Source organism: Lepisosteus platostomus, chromosome 27 (genome assembly GCF_059453375.1).
Source record: "Lepisosteus platostomus isolate fLepPlt1 chromosome 27, fLepPlt1.hap1, whole genome shotgun sequence".
In the NCBI taxonomy this organism is placed as follows: Eukaryota; Metazoa; Chordata; class Actinopteri; order Semionotiformes; family Lepisosteidae; genus Lepisosteus; species Lepisosteus platostomus.
Genome location: NC_142637.1, coordinates 7,177,123 through 7,199,214, shown reverse-complemented (window position 1 = coordinate 7,199,214; position 22,092 = coordinate 7,177,123).

The window sequence follows — 22,092 nt, the reverse complement described above, 5'->3', positions numbered from 1 at the left end:
TAACATTACAGAAAGATTTGCACGACCTGTGTATGTTATAAGACTATCATTTGCTGTCCCTTCGGTTAACTGCCCCTTCAGTCGCATTATTAAAATTATTAAGAGCACAAAAAGCTGCATTTGATCAAAGCACCGCCACGCCCAGTTTACTAACACATACCAGGAAGTCATATGGTACATTTAATCGTGCAATATTTTAATGGCACAAATGACGTTGAAAAGAATCCTCTGTGTTTTTTACACATTTCCGAACTTAAAAAATGAATTAAGTGTCATTTCCAAATTAAACAGTGTTACATATTAGTAAAATTGTGTCGTCGGTTACGTCTGCGCATTTTCGTCGTGGGCTGTAATAAAACAGCGCATCGCAGCCTGAGCTCGTTTTTAATGAGAAGCGTCTTTTCAAGTGTTAATAAAAACGACATTTATTCGAAACGTGCACGAGTACGCAGTCTGTTTTTAAGCAAAGCCGATGATCAGATTCAGTGTACAGTTGCTGCAGACTATTATTTCTAGTTGACGACGAGTATTGCAGAGTAAACAGCCCAGTAACATAAACTTACTTGAAATAGTTTCACCTACATATCCCTCTAAAAGGTACAGTCATTCTATGAAATTTGAAAACAAGAGAAAATACAGAATAATGTGTATTTGAATATCTAGGCGAGCTTCGTGCTCAAAGTTGCAGTATACACATTAAAAGCGTGGAACATTCACACATAAAACAAGTCTTAATTTTCTCATAGGTAAAAACGTACAGGGCACATTACAGCATGTGTGTTTCCGTGTGTTTATATACATAACAATAAAATACCAGTTCACGTTATCACCGTCTGCGGTTTCCAAGTATTGCTTTATCTTATGAATCAAATAAAAGAGTTACTGAGCACTGTTTGTAATACTACAAGTGCAATATTTTGAAATTGTACATTGAGGGAGAATTGGGGACTCTAACGTCCTATAGACGCCCTTGCACGAATCTGAACTGGAAAAAAAAAACCAACAACACATTTCCTCCTTCTGGAGACGTCCACTCGCACGTGCCAGCGCGAGGAAGTCGCCTCACCTCAGTCGGCACCGAACTCGACGACAAGCGGCCCTTTCCCCCGAATTCAGCGCGAGCTTCGCAGATAATCACCATGGAGGGTGTGATGTAATGAGACAGCTAAACCAATTTAAACGAAGGTTATATTGAATAAAGGGATTTTTCGCGGGATTAATGGGATATTGGAATGTGAGGAGAGGAATAAACCAGCTTTAGGCGCAGCGCTGACTGATGTATTAATTGTATGAAAACGTTGTTGTTTAAGACTTTATTTTTCAGGCAAAGTCTGGAGTATTAGCAAAGTCCACATTACCTCCCGCCCGCCGTAACCCACCCCTTGGCCCACAGATTCCCCCGACTTTGAAACGTCAGAAGCACTCGAGTTTTTTGAGAAACACCTCTTTTTAAATCCAAACCATTTCATTTGAGCCCACTTATTTTAGCTTGAATAGACACATTGTCAAAATACATAAGAATGGCAAAGAAGAAAAATCAACACCATTTGGTAAAAAAAAAAACAGACAGTTGTGAGATTGTGTTTCCAGAACATTAAAATCGTAATTCCCAAATTGTAGTCGTCTGACGTCAGAATGTAAAATAATATTTTGTCACTTGAAATGCCACAGGTATTTTTAAACTTTTATTTTAGTACATACGAGCTCGGGAAATGGTTACACGCCGAAACCATATTACATCACAAACTAAAACATTCGAAAACGTCTAGAAAATACGCTTCAACCGAAAGACAAATATTGAAGGGAGTTTGATGCATCGAAAATTAACTATGCAATATGAAAAACGTGTAACGTACATTTTAGTATGTATATGAAAAATACATAATTCTGCCAGCGACACTGCCAATTTTCCCCGCTATTGCTAATAAAAATTATTAATGCAATTAACCCAAAGCTGAGACGTGTGCTTGTTAAGGTTGTGTGAACGTTTATTGTTACTGTTACAGTATATCATAGTTTCAAATAGATTACATGTACGTGGTGTACCGAAGCAGAAGTAAACATACAGAAACAACCAAAAAAAGAGACGACCCCTCAGACAGTACGAAGCTGTAACCCTGGATGCACATTCGTAATCTTTTTATTTTCTTGAATGTCAGGATAGAAAGAAGACTAAGAATCGTGAGAAATTCATAATTTCCTTTCGTCGATGCAACAAATATTCAACTAATATCGACTATATTAATGAACAGGAATCTTCTGAATTCTGGGTGGGCAGAGACGATACAAAAAATGCAGAGGAGAAAAGTGGAGATCTCTTATTATTAACGTTGTTAGTAAGCTTAACATTTAAAAAATTAACAACAACAGACGCAACAATAAACAATACTACAACATCGTAGCATAAGTTTACCGTAAAACATACGGTAGAGTGAATTAAAAAAAACAAGAATCTAATTGAGAAAATGTGATTTTATGCAAATAAGCTCTACTAATGAAATCAGATAATATTCGGTCAGGGAAGCAAAACTACAGTATTACCACTGTGAGGAAGGTTTTAAAAATCTACCGTCCTCTTTCTGTCTTCATAATTAAATCAACGACGATAACGAGTAATTTACGTTACTGGAACATGATTTATTCTGTAAATTTCACTAATACTAGTAAGCTTTAATTGCTGACACAGAAAAGGATGGAGTAACATTTTTTGTCAGAATTCAGCAAAATTTGGGTGCAAAATCTGTTTTGGGGTCCAGACTTGGACAAATCAATCAATCTTCTCGTAAAACCTCATCTAAAAACTCATTTCAGGGACGATATTACGATAGTGTGAACTGCAAGCGCACCCACTCAGAAACAGATCCTTCAGGTAAGGTGCGGCCTTCACAGCAGAACGGCAGAAACAGCGCCACTTACTGGAGGAAAATATTAAAAGCTTATGTGAGGTACACAGTACCTTAAAAATAGCTGTCTGCTGCCTGTATTCGCGACTAATAAACACACCACCAGTTTAAAACAAACGCGTCTATACAGAATCTCTGGGTATTTGATTTCTATCTGCATATATCTTTAAATTCTGCTTGGTTACATATTTCACGCAAAAACGATTTACGAACACCCTGAAATGTCTTTCAGAGGAGTCTATATACAGTATTTTTATGATACCATTTAATCTTAAAAACTAAATATGCACCGAGGGGAAATTGTTTCAGGATTAAGCTATTCAATGTCATTTTTGTAAAAAAAAGTTTTGCTTATGATAACATCAGAAATAAAGAATTAAAGATGATAATTACTTTAGTGCACAGTCATGTTTTGCACAGGCTGAGATACTGTATATGCATGCATATGGAAATGAACCAGAAAAAGTCAAACTGCATTCCGACAGCAGCGTTGTCTGACCTAATAATTACATTACGAATGCAAAATACTAGGAATAATAATAACGTTGTACAGTAAATAGGTTGACCCTTATAGTGTTTTAGAATCAAGGCGGAGATTTTCTTCAGTACTTATGAAATGTATGCTGCTTCAATAGAAGGCTGTAGAACACAAATGTTAATGGTTTAAGCGTCTTTATTGTTTTGGTTAACTCGGATTCCAAATGTAAAATATATATTAATAAAAGCTTTTTATATATAAGGAGTGCAAATAGTTTTAAATGGAAACATAAATCCTTTAGCCTAGCCTATGCGTAACTCAAGTCACTTGACATAACATCTTGGTTTTATATTTCTAAAACGATTCACTTGAACTCTCCATCTTTAGTATTAGAAGATAATTTATTGGTAGGCCGTGGATATGGACGTTGTAACTGTCTTAAAGAAATCACAAACATATTTGATTTCTTTAGCCGTAAACAGAATTGAAAGATTCACAAAAAGCAAACACAACAGCCTTTGCAGTATTAGAAAAATTACCAGCATGTAAACGGGACGCATATATTTCGTGCATGGAGGCTCTGGAGAAGAGGAACAAATCTGAAACCCTAAATGGAGAGTTGGGATATTAATCACCTTGCACGGATATCTGTTCACTGTTTTCCCTGGTGACAAGATTTTGGTTTTCAAGAGAACTACGATAATCCCCATAATGTAAAACAGACGCCACAAAACTCGGGTTATAATTATTACGACCGTATTCATGGGGCACAGCGAGGTTTCTCGTAACCCGTAACCCGTGTTCTGAGTTTTGCTTCATATTCATTTAGTAATTTCACGAGCTTACATTGGACGAAAAGGGACTGCGCATTTTAGACAATCTTCTTATGCCAATTAAGAAGGACAAATGATCAGATACAGGAAAAAATCCACAATTTTGTAATCGTCTCGCAATTATAAACGTATTAAACTGTGATCAACGAAACATGATTATTACTGTCTATGAGCAGAGAGAAACTCCTATTTTGAGAAAATATCACAAGAGGTTGGGAATTCTGTTTATTTAGTTTTTGCTTATTTTTATTTAGGTACATCGTTTCCCCTGCCTAAAATAAAACAGCCTAAAAGAACTGGGTTTTTTTTCCTGCTGAGTGTTGTGTGCTGTAGTGTGACGTCAAGTTTCCAAGACAGTCAGTTCAGGTAAGCCACGACGTGTCAGAAGGATAAATAGTTTAATGTGAAATCGACACCTATCATGTATGATAACGTCCGGCACACACATGTAAACACACGTGACGCAGGGCGTGAATAACGCAGGTATTATAGCTGTCCACACAATCTTGTGTGCTGTACCGCAATATGCCAATATCGTAGCCACGTTTGGCTGTGGCAGTTTAAATGTGTATAATTAAGAAAGTCAAGCACTTTATTCATGCCTTTAGTAATTCTTGCACAAGAGAAACTTTTACAGTCAATTTCTAATGAAAGATGCTTATTTACAAATAGGAATGTTTTCGAGACATACTGTACAGATCCAGCAATGATATCCCTCTATAAACGTTTAAAACACGTCATCGTCTCTACAAAAAAAAGTAGTTCACTAAAATTGTATTGATTTATTGAATGTACTTGTATATAATCATAACAAAGAGATTTAACACTTCCAAGGAATTCAACAGTATTAAAGCATTAGCCATATTTGCACAGAATTTAAAGACAAAACATCACAACTCGCTAAACGTGACTTAAAATAATTTAAAAATAATATTTCTATACAGGCCTAATTCACTTAAGTACAATTACCTCTAATAAATTACCTCTAAGTATTTAAAACGTATGCAGAAGTTAATGTAAAAGGTGATTTTAAAGGGGATTTTTAACATGGAAACATTATTCTAATTAAGCTCTATAATAAAATTGCCCTATGTAAGCTGCTAAGAAAATTAAGTTCTTTCTCATAACAAGTGCTAAGTACAAATCCTATATATTACAGTATGATATATATACAACCTACAGATATTAAAATCCAATATTCTTGATTGTCTGTATATATCTATATTAAGTATAGGAAACTAAAACAGTAATAAAAATAATTGCATTGCAAAGTTGTTTTATAAAGCTCCGTATTATATACAGCCTCCCAAAGGCAAGAGAGATGCTGTTTACAGCACCTGAGCAGATGAAAGGCCAGTATTACAGGGCGTCTACCTTAGGATAAATAATAGGAATCCTTAAATAATTCTTAGACACACATATATCTACGGAACCAACTGACCTATATACTCGAACAATGCTGTAATAAATCTTAAATACTTTTCTTTAAAAATGTAATAGAGAATGAAACAGAGTAATACAATTTGGTAGCAAAGTGTTTTTCTTGTATATGTTTTCCGATCAATCGAGTATAGTAATCTATAAATATGTAGTTCCCTGATGTATTATAACTTTTGTTATAATACATCAGGGAACATCACAAAGCTGCTAGCCTACACTTTTATTTCAAATAATTTATTATAATTAGGTGTATTAATTAGGTATATTGTTCATATGTTTCATATAATGCAAAAAAAGTACTGTACCGTAGGATCAGTTGTAATACTGGCCCTGTAGTGATATATTATATTAAAGTTATATGTAATAGTTTTAAATAACAAATGACATACAGTACAAGTCCTTGTGCAATTCAGGGATGCAGGGGTAAGAAAGGTGTTTGCCCTTTAACATACAATGTTTTCATCTTTAATGCCAATTGAGCAACTGTTTGGTTTAAGTTTTATGCTTTATAAAAATGCAGCCCCAAATAACACAACTTAGAGGTGAACTTTCCTAGCAAGCCACAGTTAGTGGTCAGACTGGCTGCCCACTTTAATCAAGGTGTGATCAAATGAATCTTAATTGTTTTAGTGTAAAATGCTCTTTCAGCAATTATGAAAGAGTGATTTTAGAAGATAAGTGGATGACTTTTTTTTTTTCCAAAAGGGTGCAAACAGTATTTTTCTATTCTCAGGCCAACGACTGACTATTCTTAGAAAGAGCTACTTACATCAATCATAGCCTGGTTTTTATAATGGAAAAATGTTTTATGAAACCCAATTTATGTCCATAATAGTTGGATTTTCATAAGGGACATGCAAAATTGGGTTTGGACCCTTCCAATACACACCCTGATGTACTGACCTAAATCTGGTGTAAAAAACACATTCGTCTCCTAGTGAGCTACTTATTACTCCAATATTAGAATCAAGATGATTTTGAGTTACAACCAATTTGTTTAGTGACCCAGTTTCCTTAATTGTAATCCCCTAAAACTACGGATATAGAAGAAGCTCCAACTTAGCCCCGTCCTGCTTTCTTTCAATAGTTCTTAAATGTACTATTCACTCAGTGCATGATGCACTTTTCTGATATCGGACGCTTAGGCACCTTAGAAAGACTGTTGCAGGAACATGCGTCTTTTCTGTTTCCATTCTGTGTGGTGTTGAGCGCTTTTTAAAGTGGTAACGAATTTCGCACAGTTGAAACTCCTTCACATTTTTTTCTTCTTAAAAAGCCCTCGATTTCCTCACAACCAATATTATACCTCACCTGGTGTTTACTTCTAATTTGACTTCGGACAGTGACCACATTCCCTTCGTAGTCGGTTTCTGAAAGACGGAAACTAGGCCACCTTCTGTTTCAAGTGCATTTAAACAACGATATAATCGCAAATCTATAACACTGTCATTAAGTCATATCCAAGAATATTAGAGTATATAATCCCAAACGACACGAGCTCGTAAACTGTCCTAGTTGCGTGTAAAGTGCTTTACTTTCTTAATGCACAGATATCTTAAGGAATGAATACACACTGTAAACACCATCATCATTACTGAGCTGCTTTTACGGCTGTAGTCTGTGTTGTGTTCCTAGAAAAAATAAATCTTTGTTTTGTTGTGTGTGTATCACCCTAACCTTTTTTTTAAAGCGGGGATTTAAAATGAAAATGTACGTTTACCGCCTCCTGGTTTGGAAACTAGCAGGTTAAAAAAAAACTTATAACCCGGACGCTGTGAACAGAAGTCAGGTGCTGACTTACAGTGTATCTTCCAGATCCACGCGCGACCGTGTTCTCTTCTCTCCTCTGCCTAAAGGCTAAAACATGGATAAATGTATTGTTCAGCCCAGTGCAATTAAGCACTCTCGTCTCCCCAGCGTTCTTAAATCGACACATAAATAAATGCGCTTCTTGAAACGAGACCACCTTGAAAACGTTTCGAATGATTTAAACCATTCCAAATATTATTTAAACGCTAGTATAATAAAGAGAAATCCGGCGGCAACACCTCTGTTCTGCTCTCTTACGCGGTAAAAAGGTTATATGAAGAACATCTGGTTTTAAACAGCCGGTAACAACAGATTAGACGCTGGTGTGCGACCTCTTCCGCGACTTGCGACAAGCAAGCAATGTCCTGGCAGAAAAGCATTTAGGGTCTTCATACTAATTTAACTTTATGGCGATTACTAGTTCGGGTTCTTTAACTCACAGACCCATCGCCATTCACGTTTGGAATTTTAGTTTGTTTCCCATCTCGTCTAAATGTACACCAGGCAACGGCCGGCAGCAAACACACAGCACAACCTAATCACTCAAGAGTAAAATATACCGTGTATTGAGCGCTAAGAGCGTAGACTGACACTTGTTCATAACCCCGACCAAAAAAAAAAAAAAAAAACAGAAGCTGTGTGCGCACACACGAATATTCACTGAAAGTCCTTATCATACGTCTGTTCACCTTCAGGTGACCTCAGCTAGACCTCTTTGGTTTAAATGAATGTGTAGGTACTATATATGTAGACTCTACATACATGATCAAAAGCTGTATCGCGTTCCAATGCCTCAGGTAGCTGTGTAATGGAATCTAAACTTGGGCCGCTCACCCTTTTTGAGCTAACTACAAACCCACATTTCTCTTCAGGATATAGTCTCTTCTGTACCCATTGCAAAACTTTGCAGCGCTCTTCGGGTGGCTACAATTTTCGGACTCGACGTTGCCTTATGAACCAGAAACTGGATTTGCTCTAGACTAAAGTCACCCGAGGAAATATCATTGGTATCCAATCATTGCAACAGTACGTTAAATCAATACTATTTTTAATCGTATTTTTTTTAAATCAAAGTGTTATGATCGCCAAAAAAAAAATTACAGAATCTTCCTAAATCCTGGGATTCAGCACGTGATTTGGAACATTGGCCACTTTAAAGGGCTGCCTCTATAAAAAAACATTATTTTAGTACCGAAAATGTTTGCTATTTGTACTTTTGCTTCAAGAAAAGCAGCTACAAAGACCAGAAGAAAGACGGACAGGTAGGCAAAGAAAATTCGACAATTAAGAATTTTAATTCTTTTGTTCATTAAGCGTTTGACAGCTTTGGGAGAGAGTGAAGTAAATTTATAGTGTCGACATTTGAAAGACATAAAAATCGAAATAATCTACGTTTTATCCTTTGTCCACTCACGGTTTTCATCAAACCATAATGTTCTGTTTTAACTCCGAGGCAGAAAGAAGCAGCTCCCAGACCATAAAAGTTAAAGCGGCCCCTCTTTCGAAAGCCTTTTTTGAACTTGCAAACGTAGAGTCGGAACCGATTGGACTGACCAAAAGCACCGAGACAAGAGAAGCTTTCCCGCGGTTAACCTGTTTAAATCCTTTGTAAGCAATTTACTCAACAGAACTTGCACCGATACAAACCGCTTCGAGCAACTCCATTTGTTTTGTGAATACACTACATTAAGGCAGGACACAAACTAAATCCTTAAACGAATTTAAGGGCTCCTTACACTGTTGCCTATTTCCGTGGTCATGTTTTTTTTTTCAACAATTGTGTAACAGTTTAATTTTAAATGAAATTTGAAACTCTTTTCTCAAAACCATCTAATTTCTTCGCTATCCACAAATGACTGACTTAGTACACGAATGAATGCATTTGTTTTAACTGCAGATACGAATGAATATATAGTATATACTATATACTTGACATTAAGACCTGGCACGATAAAGCATGATATAGCCTACGATAGATTTAGTTTAAGCTGAAGATAAGACGCATTCTAAATAAGTATTGCCAGACAATAAATATTATATTTCTAATAAAATATATAGTTTTTAAACAACGAACACTGAAATATTATCCTTCACACTGTATTATTATACTAGCAACAGGAATAGAAAATAGCAACGTGAAATATTTAAGAATATTTTACTTCAAGAATAAACTTGTTTAGTGGCATAGAAATTGTTTGCTTGTGTTTTTAGACTACGTTTAATTTATGCACGAACTCATAGTTATTTATTATTAAAAGCAATTGAAATAACGAGGTTAAGTTTGACTTTTGCTTCCGAACCAGAGAATAATCTCAACCCCAAGACTCCTGTAACACGCAAAGGGAAATATTCGGTTGTTATATTCTATGCTAGTATTGGTTTCCGGTAAGCATGTTTTTTACGACCAGTTATTATAAAAACAGGTTAAGCCGCAGGTGGGACAGAACATCGCTTGAGGACTACAGAGTGTGTTTCCCACCCCCTCTCACCTACTCCGACCTGGGAGACGCCCCTGTGTCCCCAGGTGGAAAAGAAACAGACACAGGAAATAGCAGTGCAAAGGAACGCTCTTTTTTCCAGGAACACAACTGTACCGTCTTCTCTGTCGGTAATGTTTGTCTGTTCTTGCTGTTGTGTTGTGTTGGACTGTGCAAACTTCCCCCTGCAGAAATTCAGCGCCGGAGCTCAGGCGTCCGAGGACATCGAGGGGTTACGTCATCTCCAAATGGAAAGAATGCCGTTTTCAATTCCTCTTAATATTATTACGTGTTGCATATCGCGAAAAACGGAACTTCGCAAATGTGCGCCACTAACGCATCACGTGGAGGAGTGGAAGTTTATAACTTTGTCATCACTCCTGCCCGTGTGTTTGCTGAAAAATGAGGTTGCCCGTGTGCAATAAATTCAATTTTTCAGATGAAACGGATTCTAGTAGGCTGCACCACTTCAGCTGCTGCTTAGAATTACAGTCATATCAAGCGAAAGACATAAAAATACATTTTCCCCAACTGCCCTGTACATTCAAAATAAACAGTGATACAAGTATTTCTGACAGCGTGCCGTGGAGTGTTTACACCAAGCAGCAACAGAATTAGCGAAATGTGTGCCATATATTTGGCAATAATCTCTCTTAAATGGTATAAAAGAAAATAGTTTAATGTTCACAAGAAATATCATTTCATTACTCGGCAAAACATTTTTTTAAACCGCCGGATTTATGACTTATTACTTAAGAAAAATAAATACAACACTGACCAATTTTTCTTAGCCATTCTTAGTGGTTAAAACATGTAGAATTCGAATTATCAGATATCGAACAATCCGCTGGTCACCTTTTTTGAAGAACGCTCTTTATTTTATTTTTTTTACTCGAATCTTTTACATTTTTCATTTTGTCGTTAAAAGCCGCAAGTAACAGAACATGAACTCAGCGGCCCGGGGATAATACAGATTTATAATAGATGTAAAGAATTCTGCATTTAGCATTACATGCAGCAAAACAGGTTCTTCAGATTGTGAGCTGCCCTTTTCTGACCCACAGAGCAATGCAAAGGAAAAAGGCAAATTCCAGAAATGCTCTTGCAATGTTACAGGACCTTGCAACAGTTATTGCTTTGTCATTGATTATATTGGTATGTCGTTTCTAAATAGGGTATGTAGGCTCACGGGCCACAAGAAAAACAATTGGAAACCCTTTTATTCGAATGTGGAATCGCTTTTGAAGTAGCAGCCACACCTTCAGTCTACCAAGTCTTAATTCCTTTTCTCTCAATTACAGAAAGCTGAACTAGAGAAAGTGGAGATCAAAGTAAAGTCAAAATTAATGAAGTATTTGTGGTGGGGTGAGAGAAACTCACTTCCTGGGGAGGAACGCTCTCAGGTTTGGGCAGGCGTCGGTAACCCGCGTTAAATACAAACAGGTGAACCAGAACACTCTCTGATGTACTGCAGCTTAATCAAAATAGATCTACAGTACTATACCGGGCTGTGTTCTGCCACACAGTACCAGTTATAGACAAGAAGCATGTATTTTATGGCACAGATGTATGGGAGGCTAAACAAATATCATTTTAAAGCAAAAGCAAGCAATCAAAACAGAATCATATAATAAAAAAACACATTAATCACTGTGAGAAAATAAAAAAGGCTGCAAAAGAGAGGAGATCATTCAGTCCATATGGCTCATATGGTTGCTGGTAACTAATTGATCTGAGATCGATCTGAGGCAGCCTGTTCCACACTCCTGTGTGTAAAGAAGAGCCTCCTGATTCACGGTTTAAGTGCATTTGTGGGTACTTGTGTCCTCTGGTTCATGTGTCATTGTTGATTCTGATTTGGATTGTACTTGGGTCAGGTTGTTCTTTTAAACTTCTCTGTTCAAGTCTAAAAAGTTCAATTCAATTTAACTAATTGTGATTGGGATGCGTCACCATTAAAATCACAGTGTCGGTATGTGTGTCTAGTAGCACCACGCTATCTGTACATTACAAAAAAAGGCACACCCTCTTCTGTGGATGCTTTCCAATTTGAACTTAGAAGCAACTTCTGGTGCTTGCCCCTGTAAATCACTATAATTTTCTTGTTCCTGTAACTTTTCTGCCTGAGTCAAAGATCATCTATCCATGATAAAACAACATACTTTAACAATTTTTAATACAGCATCAGGTTATGGTGGCTGTGTAGTGTGCCCTGCTACTACCATGGAGAAAAAGAACATTAACAATTGCACTTATTATATTACAGTATATTTTAGTTTAAAAAAAAGACTGGAACCATTAGATTTTTTTAATGAAATACATGTTTCAGAGAACACTGCTCTAAATTGTCATACTGGCCACCAGAGAAGACCATCAGTATCACTTAAATAGGAACAGTATGAATCCCAGATTTCTTCGTTTCAGAATTAAAAGACAAACTATTTAAATTTACTGTTGGCACTTTGGTGATTTAACAGAAATATTTAAAACATCCCAGGTTTTCTCCATCACCACAGGCAACAGAGGTTTTGTTTTTTGTTAAGTACTGAGGCTGTGTTCAGAAACCCCAACTTAATTCAACAGGTTTGGCCCAGCGCTGGATTATGTATTTATGTTATTGTTATAAACTCTTAATTGCATTTTAAATTGCTTTTTGGCCACCCTTTCTCTGTGCATTGAGGATGAAGGGTTACCTGCAAAGCATGGGTCTATGTTTTTCATTATCCTCTTTTCCCCACAACAGAAACGCTGGGAAGTTAGGACTGACAACCACACACTGACAGAAGGATATTTTCTGTGTTGTTTTGTCATCACCTGTCTTCCTCACCGGAAGCAGGCTTGAGCGATATAGTAGACGAGCTGCAAAAGACACCAGAATAAGCCAGCATCTCCTTGCACTGAAATAGAACATAGAACTGGAGCAAAAACACTCCCAGGCTTCATTAAGCTGTTCTATGTCACTGAAGGTATGGAGGTTTTTCACTCTACAGCAATTATAGAGTTACTGACTGGTAAAACGTTGCCAATCATAGCAATGATGGAGAAAACTTAGCAGAGGATGACGTACACCTCTTGACACACAGAGGAAAATAAAGACAGTCAAATTCTCTTTCCAGGCTGCAAAAAGAGCCATCCTGGACAAAGCATGCTTTTTGACTTGTCTCTTTCAGAAGACTAAAATGAAAATAATATATATACCAGGCCATATTTGTGTGGTTCCTATCTAATAAACACCCAAGCTGTGAGTACACACATAAATGGAAAAATGAGACAGTGTTATGTCCAAAATCCCCACTGTGCTAAATGTTTATAATGTTCAGAGTTGATAAATTGTTTTAGCCCAGTTGCAAAAGGGGTTGACATTGGGACCCCAGGTCACAAAGAGCAAGAAAATATTTGAGCATCTGAACTCCCCCCCCCCCCCACCTCTCCTCCAGACCCTCTGCTCTGAACACAGGGGCCCTTCTTCCTTCGGATCTGTGCAGAGCTCAGACACAACAGACAGCAAAGTTTTATTAATAGACTAACGCCTGACAGCAACAGCAAAACTGCAACAGAGGCCATCAGGAATTTGCTCTGTCTTTGTGATGGCTAACACATGGCTGGCAGCTTCCAGAAAGAAACCCTAGTGCCATTCTTCGGAGTCCAAAACTCCTTCGTACAAGCCTAATGGGGCATGCCCAGAAACTAACTCAACATAAATGCCTGCCTCTTTCTTCCTCACTGGCACCCTTTACACATTGGCAGTGGAGCCCAAAGACAATCTGGACCAAGTCTGCATGATACCTCTTATGAAGAGAAGGAGAGAATCCACGAGACAAAGGGGACATAACAGTCATTATATTCTCTTTGCATCCGTTATTAGGTCAACAGCAACAAAAACATAACAGCTTTGCAAATGCTTTATGCTGAATGTTTTTGAAAAGGATTCCCCGGGACTTTTAGCAGCATGTGATAAACAATGCTGTTGAGGTTTCCTGTGAGATGTGACATCTCACCTTTCTTTTTCTCATGGAGCAGAGCTCACCATCTTTAATTGGTGCCCAGGACCAGGACCATTGTCCACTACAAAGCACTTGACATCCTTTGCCTGCCATTTTCAACAACCGAAATGTGACTTTTTCATTGTGTTGTGGCGGTATATTGTACGTCCACCTTTATTATGCAGAGCAAAACAAATGTTGTTTTAGTATGGTTGTCCGAAATAGTGCTTCTAGATTACTGTCCGTAATCTAACTGCAGTGTACTTTACTAATTAAAACATGTATTTTAAACATTTTAAAGCCATATTATATTATTATTTATTTTCATGGACCAATCTGGAAGGAAACCATGCACTTCAACCGGAAATCTCTAGCCCTTGCCTCAGACTGCATCACCTGTAGCATCCCAACAGCAGCAGTGCAGAAATCTGCAAAACATCTCTGCGTGTGGCTGAGGAACAAATAAAAGAGCTTTATTTCCATCTGAGAATACTGATCGAGCGCAGCCTGCTGCACAAGGTTAATGTGATGTTTTTGCATAAAGCTGTATAAGACGACTGTATCAAACTGATCTGTATCATCAGTTTTTTACAGACTAGAAAACTAAGGCTGTCGGTTACAAAAGAATAGCACATTTTTATACGTGACTATTGCAAAGAATTATGCTATAAATTGTAAATCAATTATATTAATACTGTATTATATTTAGGTTTTTTTGTCTTAAATTCACAGCTGGGAGAATACTTATAGGTAACCACCTATTTTTGATTTTAAAAATACCCCATGTTCCATTGTGTATAGAAACCACATAATTAACCTACAAAAAACAAAACAAAAATTGCAATGAACACGAAACTCTGTTTGAGAAAATGTGCTGGTTGTTGTATTTTGTGTATCTCCCCCCCAAAAAAAAGTTCAAAGAACTTTGTATTTGTTTAAAACAAGTCTCAAAAAGACAGTTACAGCTCCAATTATTCAACAGCATATTTTAAATATGAACTGATTAGAGTGGAAAAAATAGGCTTGTTCTGAAAATTATTGTTTCATTCATAAAACATCTAATCATGCCCCTGTTAGACTGTTATGTTGTAAAAAGGGACTGAAATGTGTTTTTTAACAAATGACCCATATTGATTCCTCAAGCCCACACTAAATGCAACACTAAATGAATCTATAAATTCCAGACTTAAATCCAGCATCAACTGGAGACATTATTATTACATTCAAATGGATAAATAGACAAAGACGTTTTAGAATAGGGTTCAGCATGTAATAAACTTGTTTTCTTGGTAAATGTACAATACAGATTTAATATAACACGTTATACAACCTGAAGGAAAAAATACTACTCATTGTCAGCTTTGTTTTATATACTGTATATTTATCTCCTACAACAGGGTGCCTAAACCGAACTCACATTGTTAAAACTTTGCTAATAAACTTTGCCTATACACCAGTGTGCAGTACAGCTAAACGACTCAAATAGGGACACCATTCACTGTAAACCCAAATGTCTTTAACGTGGATTCAGTCATTCATAGCTGAAGATTTAACCCTTGTACTTCTCTTTGTAATTATGAATAAACATACAGATTAAATAATTACATTCAATCCTTTATAATAATGAAGTGAAGACTACAAACTTCGAACAATCTTGTGTAACAGCAATTTATAAAGTTGCAATTTAACGTTCACTATACATAAGAGACACGTTTCGGGATTATTTGTCACCACAAATTCATGAAAAGAACCGTCTGCAACCACAGTAAAACCTTGCAATGAATTGGAACTAAAGATAAAGATCCAGTCTTATTGATAAGTCGTAATATGCCATTATTCACTCTATATAAGCTTAGATTTTCTGATTTATTAGCTCCGTCGCTGCTTTGTTAAATCGAAACACTTCAAACTTTCCATCCGAAAACGCTGTTACAGACGGTAACGATGCTATTTGACAATATCGATTAAGTGAGTGAATAGGCTCTCAGCCCCAGCAGAACCTCATGCTGTTGAGTTTGGACACACCAACACACACATGCACTCGGGAGAAGCGCACACAGGGAGCGCCGGAAAACCAGAGCGAGCGAGCCCCCAGTGCAGGGAACGTCACGCAATCGCCTGCAGTCCCTGTTCATAATCTCACACGTCCAGTGCGCGGACTGTCAGCTCCTCTGCTCTAACAACTCACGCCCTGAATCAGTTTTACTATTTAAAAAAGAATGCAAACCGGTACACGTGTTTACACGTTATTGAAAAGGTGCAGCTTTGATTTCTTTTTTTTTTAAAAAAAAAAAGCTCTGCACAGCCCATGCATTAAAGGAAGACAGCAAAGTGCTTTTGAGCGCATTAGTTTGAAAACGGAGTCGTGACCCGCCGTTCACGTGGAGAAAAGTGTACCTACCGTATTGCACGGCAACTTCACGCGCTGCTGCGCGGAGCGAGCTTCCGCGCGGGTTCGTGGCTCGCGGAAAAAAGACCAGCTACCAACTGCTGCTTTCCTTTAATTAGAAGCGGGCTGCGCTTTATGATAATAAGGGTTGACATCAGCCGTAACAACTTGTGCGGCATAAAAGACGGGTGCAAGAGGGCAAATTCGCGTCGCGTTTCTCATGCATTTCCGACGGTCAAGTTCAAGCTCAAATCACAAGTCTTTCTAAAGCAACTCGGCGGCCAATTGCGATGCAAGACGCGTTTGTCTAGGATCCCACGTCTAAACCGCGCTGTGAAAGAACTCGAAGCCTTTCTCAGCCATTAGGGTACATTAACACTGTCTGAGCGCGCAGACGTCATCTGGGAATTTCTGATCTAGAAGACAGAAACAATACCGTTTTCAGCGTCAACAGCAGACTCCTGCGAACCAATATATACCCACCCGGATTAAAACTCCGTAATATTAATCTCGACTCGTTCTCATTATTGCGTTGGAGATGATGATTATTGATATAGTCCAAAAGAAACCAATCTCAAATCCGAATCATTGTAAACCTTCTAAAAATCCCGTCTTCTAAAACTAAAAGTTTAGGGTATGTCTCGGGTTTGGGGGTGGCTAGTACGTGGGAGGAAACCACTGAAACAAAGATCTGAAGAACTCTATATGGACAGTCAAAGCCTTTCACTTGAGGCAGAAATGCCAACCTAGGCCAAGCAGAGGTCTTGTTCCCAGCAGGTTTACAGAACTTCTACATGGAGAAATAAATCAACTGATCAATGAAATCGATTGTCCAGCACTCTTAAAACAAATGTCGAACAGCGGGCTAATAATATTTTATATGCGCGGTTCTGTTGTATTCCAAGAAATAGCAACACCTTTATATTGAGTCTAAAGGGCGTTTCAGTATTACTGTATCAACTGACTTAAACGTTTTCATTACAGTCTATAAAACGGCGTTAATCCTAATCTTCTTCCCCTTTTTAAATTGTGGTGATAGTCTTAGCGTATCTCACTCAATCGTCGTTTTGCTCAAAATAAAATAGTATTAAAACTGTATTTAAAATAATATCGTCACTTTGGACAATACAGCAACCGTTTTAATATCGCCCGCATTAACACCAAACCCTTTTAGACTAGAAAGTACTTCAGTGTGTTAACTGTATATCTGAGATTTTGTTACATGACAGCATTATACAGCATTTGAAACAATTGTTCGCGAATTGGAAATATTGTAAACATTTCGCTGAAAAGAGGGTTTCTATTGCTACCAGCTGAGGAATGTGAAATAGACAAATTAATGATTTATATGCAAAGGGAAAGTAAGAAATTATAAATTCGAAATCATATCCACTATGTTTATCAGTCATCCTCAAGTGGTCTAAAGGAACTGGATTAAAGTGATACTTTGAATTAAAAATAATCTAAAAAAATAAATCACTGTTAAAATTAACGGACAAAACACTTTACCAAAATAAGAAAACGATTTAAAAAGTTCACGTTGAAATCACCCTCTGGTTTCTAGTGGTATCGCAGTATTTTCTAAAGTGTAGAATTGAGTAACTCAGCCTGTAGTATCCATCTCCGACATCTACTGTACCACCTACTGTATATGACCATGGAATTGATATGAATTTCTTTTCATACACGAATAGTGGTAATTCAGTAGTTCAAATGATTTAGTGTTTTGAATACCTACCGTCATTTAAGACAAATATGTTTAACGTTTTATAGTACTGTAGTGCAGTTATACATTTTAGCACACTGTAAGAGTACCTTTCTTAAACAATTTAAAAAAATGACGAAATCGGGTCACATTTGTCCGTTTCTAGCCCGTTAGTAATAATTAATATCTTCATTTTCAGTTTATGGTTTAAAAAGGAATGCAGAGGGACCTCGTGTAGCATAAAAATTAAACACGAACACTGCAAATTAAGAAATATTTGGTAATGTTCGAATTCGTGTTCTTTTTAAAATGTCATTGTTTTGACGTCCTGGGAAGAAATAAATACGATAAACCGTTAACATTATCGTGAATATTTTTTCTCAGTACGGACGGTCGGTCTTGGTCTAATTTGAATTTATTTTTATTCTTTTGTTCTCAGTGCAGAACAAAATGCCACAGAAAATCATTTTAACTGCTTCTGTGACGACATACTGTCTTTTAAAAAAAAGTCCCAGACTCTAAATTGTTCTTGATAAAAAAAAAAGTTCAGGCACGTGTAGGAATTTTACAGCGAAGCCACGGACGTCGGAATCCGCGAGACTGTCATTGTCCGGGTCAGGAACCGCATGAATATTAAACAGGCACCTTGTCTTGAGCGCAAAAACGCAACCAGAGGTAAATACCCCAGACTGTCCCCATTGTTAAAAAACTCTGATCTCGAATACAAAGTATTTACTACCGCTATGATTGCAAATATTCTCATCAACTTGATTATTATTATTATTAATCATATACATGTCCTTTGTACACCCTCATGAGTTTTAGAAAATTTCGCATATTTTGTATTCGCATTCAACAAATGTAGTACCGTTGGACGGCGGTACAGTATGCATTGGCAGACATCTTCTGTAACGTCTATAACGTCACATGAAAAATGAGAAAAGAACAACAACTCTGCAGGTTGCAGACACGACATTCAGCATAAGTGCGGTGTTAAAAACAAAACTTTTTTGGCAACTCTTACGTGCTACAGTTCTCTTTTTTTTCCAGCTCATGTTACAGAAATATTATGAATGTAATTTCTGAATGGCTGGTGCACTTCTAGTCCAGTGCTTTGTGCTACCAGGGAAATTGGCCTGTCTAATTCACTAATGACATGCCTAGTGTGCCAGGCGTTACTCAGCTCAGAATTGCTGCTGCCCTTTTTGCTAATTGATGCCACATCTCCCTTCCAGAGGTCTTTCAAAGAACAAGAGTGCTAATAGCACTGGGAAGACAAATAAAGAATCAGATACCCTGGTAAACACAAAAAAGTCTAGCTGCTGCAGCAATGCCAAACAAGCCTATAGAAACAAAACAAGCACCATGCACAAAGGAATGAATGAAAAGAAACACCTTTAATCTTCCATTTTCACATTTCTGGAGGATTCTGATTTTCAAGGTTTATGCTGGGATATTGACCCTTTCTTGCTTGTCTGTTGGGCATTCCTTCTACATCTATTTTTTTCTTTAAAAAAAATTAGTTTTTTTCCCCCATAATTACAGCACCTAATTTTAAGACAGCTTGCTTTTTTAATGATTGAAACATGGATATTGACCTGTACCAGAAAAAAAACCCACAAAAAGATCAAACGCAGAAATGTAAATGGATATGAAGTGTCACCCATACGCACTGGTGTACTGGCGGTCTGCACTCCACCCACAAAAACGATATTCCAATTGTGAAACAAAACCAAAATTCAGAAATTGATCTTGGACAGCAGCTCAGAACACAGAGGTGAAACCCAAGGCAGAGCAAAGAGATACTGAGCAACAGGGGCCCAGTGGCTACAGAGCTGATCAGGAAGACAATCATATTTAATCAACATACAGTCCAGCCTGACCCCTGGCCACACTCCCTCTCGCAAACATTTCCGCTGAACATGAGTGGAAAAGAAGGTGGTTCAGGTGGTGCAAAAACTTTTTGACAAAGAACAGGAATACAGCCCCATCCTTCAGTCTCCCATTCCAGGGGACCCTGAACTGCCCCAATATCACTCAGCCATGCATGTCACCTGAGGAGCAGGGCACTGTGCTGTCTAGCCGACCATGCCCAGCTGTAAAATAAGTTTATATGACTTTAAATCTCTGTTCTGTCTGTGGTACTGAACGGTCACACACCTGCACAAATCGGGGACCTGCACTGAGAGTCCTCACAGGGGGAAACGGCACGCCCAGCTTGCATTCCATCTTTTGGATCACTGAAGGTGGTGTATTCACACAACATGGGAGATTAACAGAGATTACAATTGGAAACTATTGCTGGAACACGTGCTGTGTACCCACTGTGGGGATGGGCCCTGTGTAATTCTCTCCATGCACACAGTGCCAGATCTGAAAGGGGACTGCAGGTGATTGGGGCCTAACCAAAGAACATGTAAGCTTGTGGAGACTCTCATGTGCAGAGTGCCAGTGCTGTGGGCTGCTGGACTGAAGAACTTGAAAGCTCTTTGAAGTTTAATTTTCAGATTAAACCTTTAAGGCTTTTGCAGGGGAAAAAACAAAAAAACAAAAGAGGTGATCAGGATATGGGAGAAACCTTTATATCCTGGCCTTGCTCCAAATACAAAATAGCGGCCCTTCTAAGATAGATGGGAATGTTCTGCCTAAATCAGGGAAGATAACATTAATAAATGGTGCTAGGTGTTCCCTTTTAGCCCCCTGCTTCTAGAAATAGCTGGTAAATTCATGTGCTTGTGTTGCATTCATTAGAGATCTGTATCACAGTTGTCAGTAGCCCTGGTTTTTGTATCTGATAATAAATATGCACAGGTGAATTGACAGATTTATTGACATGGTTAAAAAGGCTGGTGATTCAACGCTTATAGACTTCTTCTGATGGAAAAAATAATTTTAACACGCTACACGGGGCTTAACACAAGGCAGGCTCGATTTTGAGGCGCTCGTCTTTTTTTTTCTTCTTCCCTGCGAGCACCACTTCCATTTTTTTATTTGCTGTGCAGCCCTGCCGCAGACCTGGTGAGTCTTCCTTTCAAATGATATCTGACACCGCGAGCGACTCATCCGTACAGACCGAACACAGTGTCCAAGGCACGGTACAGTACGGACAATTGAACAGTGGGGGTGAGTTGTGTCTCGACAAGAGCCACCACCGCACACAGACACACACGCACCCCCTCGCCGTACTCACAATTTTTTTTTGCCTTCTGGTGCTCCTTTCCCAGAGCACCCCCTTGAGATATGGCGCTGTCTGAAATGTCACACATATGAATGTAAGCACCCCCCCCCCTGCTTAGATCATGCAGACAGATCTGGCCAGTCTGCCTGGTTGCCATAGCTATCTCTGAGCCATGCACATGCAGAGCATGAGAGCAAGGAGGCGGTGGGGGGGCCGAGCAGGTGGAAGGGGGGGGGGGGGGCATGGGGGCTGGTGTTCGCTGTTCGACAGCACTGGCTGGGAGGCTCATTTGCATGTATTCAAATGAATCGCGCGTCGCACACATTTAGCAAACAATAGAAGGCCAATCAGGGCCTTTGTTCTGACGCCCTCCCTCCTCCCTACAGCTTCTCAAGCACAGTCATTGTGTGTGTGTGTGTGGAGGGGGTAAGAGAGGGAGGGGGGAAAAGAGCAGGACTGTGGGAACCGCGAGACCCCGAACAGTAAATCAACCGCAGGAAGGGAAGGCTGCAGGAATCGCAGCTCTTGGTTCTGCCACGCTTTCAAAATTTGTTGCTTTATTTTGCTTTCCATTTCATTCAGCTTTTTTATTGTAGGATATAAATCACAGTTAACGTTAATCATGGCCCAGCAATATTTAATTTTAATTATTTTATTTATGCAGCGTGTACTGAAAATACATAAAGCATTCCAGGTTATCCTCTTTTTTTATACCAGTTACGGTGGGAGATTACAAAGCATTAGCATGTTAAGAAATCAGCTTTTACAATTAATTTTTTTAACCAGCTCATCTCGTATCTTAAAGGAGTGCACAAACTGATTTGTTTCCCAATTATAATGGAAATATGTTTTTTTAAAGTAATGGCTAATTCCAGTTTAATTTCTTAGGGCATATAT